The sequence below is a fragment of the Triticum urartu genome, chromosome 7 (genome assembly GCF_003073215.2).
Source record: "Triticum urartu cultivar G1812 chromosome 7, Tu2.1, whole genome shotgun sequence".
NCBI classification, from domain to species: Eukaryota; Viridiplantae; Streptophyta; class Magnoliopsida; order Poales; family Poaceae; genus Triticum; species Triticum urartu.
In genome coordinates, this window is record NC_053028.1 from 20,133,474 (window position 1) to 20,138,458 (window position 4,985).

Sequence of the window (4,985 nt, forward strand, 5' to 3'; positions counted from 1 at the left end):
TGGTTGGAATGCCCTCACCAGTGGACGGCAACAGGGGGCTCTCTCTTTTGTGTGAGCGGCACTATGGAAGGAGTAGAGGAGCACAGTGGTTGGGGCAGTCTGCGCTGGTGACCATGTTATGGTGGAGCAGAAGGTGTGGCTACACAAGGGGTGCCTTGTGGTGGTGCGCTGTGTGTGTGACCCAAGGAGCTAGATCTGGGCCCGTGAGGGCTAGTTTAATGCGCCCGGGTAATGGGAAGGTGATGGAGCGGCCGGACGCAGTGGCCCTAGTGGCGGTGCCCCCTCATCCCTCAATTTTAGGTATGGGCAAGAAGTTGCTTTGGTCTGCGGGTGGATGCCGGAGTGGCGGCTTTGGGTCGGTGGTGCTGTGCTGTTGGTTTCGTGGACAGAAGTGGATTGGCCAGCGGCAATTCCGGTGAGAACATTGGCTCCTTGGAGGCGTCGAGAGCTAGCGGCGCAGTGCACTATACTCTCAAGAGTTTAGTGATGGTGGTTTTTTGTGGTGATCCAGACGAAAGTTTAACTTGACTTTGTCGGCGCTCGGTGATGGCAACACTCTTCTAGTACATTCCATCTTGATGGTGTTTCTATGGAGTCTCAAACCTCCTCCAACCACGGGGTTTGTCTTCCAGGTGAAATCCTTGAACAATAACTAGATTGTATGGTGGCGGCGTTTTCTTCATGTCATTTTTCCTCCATGGAGGCATCATTTACTGGAAGATGAGGATCGGTGAGCGTTGCCAGCAGTGACTTTCTCCGGTGGGATGCTGGTGATTTCGAGTGGGTTCGATGGTCGAGCATCACTGGCTTGGTGGTGTGGTTCACTGTTCTTCGTGTGGTCGGTTAAGCCCGGATTAACTTCCCTTGATGTTCTGTCTTCTCTCTCCGGTGGCAGGGTCCCGACGGCTATGCTGCCTACTGTTGCATGTCCGGTTTGTTCAGCGCCACCCCATACCTAGTCTAGCTAGGTAGTCTTGCAGTGATGCTTGGGTTTCGGCATGCTTTTCCTCATAAGCTGGACCAACTCTCTATTTAACGATGCAAGGCGGGAGCTCCCTGCCCTCCGACGAGGTTCCATCGAAACATTATAGCTTTACTTTATTATTAACATTCTTGATTCAATACATCTTTATTTCTTGTAGCTAAATATATAACTCTAGCTATTTATTTCTCCATACATCTGGAGATACTATTAGATAGGCGTTGAGAAAAATATGGAGGTAAGTTACGTGCAATTGTCACATTAGCCAACTTTCAACAGTTGGCGAACTGGTAGGTATTGTAGCTTTGCCCCCTCTTTGCCTTATTTGGTTATAAAATTATATCATTTGGGGAGTTTTAACTTGAGATGTCCCTATATAAAAACAGAGCATGCAAGATCAGTTTTTTGGTCGACTTTCACTAGTTCTTGTCATTTAATGAAGTTAAGTTTGTTGCAGTTGACTATAGCATAGTCCTGAGTGTTTTAGAATTCTTATGCATCTGCCTGTTGTAAGTACAGTTTTGTTTGAGTATGTATTTGTGTGGGTTAGAAATGGAGTTTAGGAGGATTACTTTGAAAGGTTTTTGTTTAAATGTTTTGGTAAATGCTAGCAGAATGGACTGAAAATTTAATTAATACATCTGTTACTTCATTTTGCAGTGGCGACTCTAATTATATTGCGGAATAGTATACAGCTGGGCCCCTAGCCAACAGTGAGACATTGGCATATATCAGAAGCAAATGGCGGAGATTGTGATTCTTCTAGCCATTAAAAAGATTGGAATTGCCTTGGCAAATGGAGCGGCACACCAAGCCAGCGCGTTGGTTGGAAAGTACAAGACACAACTGCAGGAGTTACAGCGCAGCATGGATCGTGTCATGAGGGAGCTTCGCGTAATGCATGATTTTCTTTGTCAAATGGACATTCGAAACCGCAACTTACAAGTGCAAGAGAGCTGGTTGGGGGAAGTACGAAAAGTAGCACATTTGATGGAGGACACGGTGGATGAGTATTTGTATCAAGTTGGTCGGGAACATGATATAGGGTGTTGCTTTTACTTGAATAAAGGGTTCAAAAAACCAAGATCTCTGCTTTCTTTGAACATGATAGCTTTCAACGTGAAGGAAATAGAGAAAGACCTTTCACACCTGTATGAGACAAAAAACCGTTGGGTTCCTGTGAACGGTGGGGATACTGGCAGCTCAAATTATATTGTCGAGAGGTCCCAAGATCTAGCAAACATCTCACGCTCGCTTGATGATGAAGATCTGGTGGGGGTGGATGAAAACAAAGAAAAACTTGTGATGTGGTTGGCAGGTGATGATCTAGAACGCTCTGTGGTAGCATTGCTCGGAATGGGAGGGCTTGGTAAAACAACTTTAGCTGCAAGTGTCTACAAGAAGGTGAGAGAGAAATTCCAGTGTCATGTTTGGGTCTCCATCTCTCAAAATTATTCTAAAGAAGATGTCTTGAGGAATATAATCAAGAAACTTTTTGAACATAATGTCAGTGTTCTATGTAGCACTGTGGCTATGGACATCACGTGCCTTGAAGAGACGGTGAAGAAGTTTCTGGAGCAACATAAGTATTTGATTGTGTTGGATGATGTTTGGACTCCAGAAGCATTTGATGACTTGTCTAGGGCACTTGCTCAAAATGATAAGGGCAGTAGATTGATTATCACAACAAGGGAAGGCAGTGTTGCTGCGCTTGCCTCTCGAGGGCATATCTTAACAATGGAAGCTTTACCAGAAGACAAGGCATGGGACCTCTTTTGTAAGAAAGCCTTTCCAAGAGATACAAATCATGAATGCAATGTGGAGTTGAAGCCTTTATCCGAGGAAATAGTTAGCAAGTGCAAAGGCTTGCCTCTTGCTATTGTGTCAGTTGGTAGCCTATTGCGTGTGCGTGAGAAAAGTATGGAAGAATGGAGAAGAATAAATAACCAATTGAGTTGGGAGCTAATTAATAATTCTAGTCTTAGTGATATAAGGAATGTTTTGCATCTGAGCTTCATATACCTTCCAACACACTTGAAAAGTTGTTTCTTGTACTGCAGCTTGTTTCCTGAAGACTATCTTTTCAAAAGGAAAGAACTTGTACCATTATGGACAGCCGAGGGGTTCATCGAGGAGAGGGGTGAAAGCACATTAGAAGAAGTGGCAGAAGGCTATCTGAAGGAGTTGATTGATAGAAACATGCTACGACTTGTTAAAAGGAACAGTTTTGGTAGGATGAAGAAATTCAGAATGCACGATATCTTACGTGAATTGGCAATGGACTTGTGCCAGAAGAACTGCTTTTGTGTTAAAAATGAGAATAAATGTGGGGAGTCTCTTCAGAAGGATGATGGGCGTCGATTGGTGCTGCATAAACTAAAAAATGACATGCAACAACCATTTTCCAATATGCACCAACTTCGAACTGTCATTACATTGGGCGGTAGCAAGTCGACATTGGATCTACTACCTCGGCTATGTGATAAGTCGAGATATATGACAGTGCTAGAATTAAGTGGTCTACCCTTCAACAGGATTCCAAATGCTATTGGTGATCTTTTTAATCTTCGCCATTTGGGTTTGCGTAATACAAAAGTGAAGTTACTCCCGAAGTCTGTTACGAAGCTTTCGAATTTGTTGACACTGGACCTTTATAGATCTGACATACATGAGTTGCCTAGTGGGATTGTGAAACTGAAGAAGCTCAGACACTTATTTGCTGAGAAAACTATTGATCCGGATTGGAGAGGAATTGCATGTTGCCATGGTGTGTGTATCCCCAATGATCTTGGAAATCTAACAAACCTGCAGACGCTATACGCGTTGGAAGCACAAGATGAGTCTCTTAGACTACTAGGGGAGCTGAGGCAACTAAGGAGCTTGAGGTTATTAAATGTGAAAGGAAGCTATTGTGGACGTATCAGTGAATCTCTAGTTCAAATGCGGCATTTGTCCTTGCTATCTGTGAATGCAAGTGATGGAATGAGGTTCTCCTATTGAATGTGCTCCTGCCAAGCCTGCAAAAGCTACGTCTGAGAGGACGGTTAGCAGAATGGTCATTGGACGAGTCTCCTCTCTTCCAAGGTGTAGGCGGGCAAAACTTGTATGAATTGTCTCTATATTGGTCACAATTGAGAGAAGACCCCCTGCCATCCCTTTCCCGGTTGTCAAACTTGACGTGTCTACAGTTCACAAGAGCATACAATGGAGAGCAGCTGACATTTCTCTCGGGTTGGTTTCCCAAGCTAAAGATTCTCTTTCTAAGAGACTTGCCTAATCTGAATCGGCTAGAGATACAGCAAGGTGCCATGGCGAGCCTGGAAAAATTATATTTAACCAACCTCAACAGCATGACTGAGGTTCCACCGGGCATTGAGTTCCTCCTGTCCCTCCAGTATCTAACCTTCCGTGAAATTACCAATGACTTCTTGTCGGTGCTGCGCGGATGTTCTGCAATTGAAGGGACACAGTGGCAGCATACTCTCCGACGTTGACTTGCCACACTGGTCCGGAAATGTGTAGGTATGTAAGCTAGGCACTAACCTGCCAACTAGCTATAATCATTATTTGTTTTCTCCCTGTACTCTAATCTTACTAATTTAACATTTTTGATGTGATATAGTGTTGGTTATGCAGGTCGACAGCCAGAAGGGAAATGGTTCATTATTTGGGCCGCATGCAGTGAGTACAGGCGTCAATGCATCTGAAGGTGCATTATGCGGTATTAGTATTGCATTCGTGCTGGTGCCGATATACTACAATACCGTCTATATCTCCTCCGCTTTTACAAGATGTACTACTGCTGCTGTTGTCCGTGTACATATGAAGTGTGATTACATTGCTTGTTGATGATTTCCGGTTGTGGCTTTCAAATTAGATGACATTTACTGTAAGGCTGCGTGCGACCTGTGTTTACATATTAAGACTAATTTTGGTGTGATTTGTTTCAGTTATGTACTGCTGTTATAATTCGTATGTGCATGTTGTGAACCCGATTAAATAA

At 44.0% G+C, this 4,985-nt stretch overlaps 1 pseudogene; it reads left to right on the forward strand.

Annotated features, from left to right (window-relative positions):
* Positions 1-1,656: 1,656 nt before the first annotated feature.
* Positions 1,657-4,497, forward strand: LOC125523352 (annotated as a pseudogene).
* Positions 4,498-4,985: the final 488 nt, after the last annotated feature.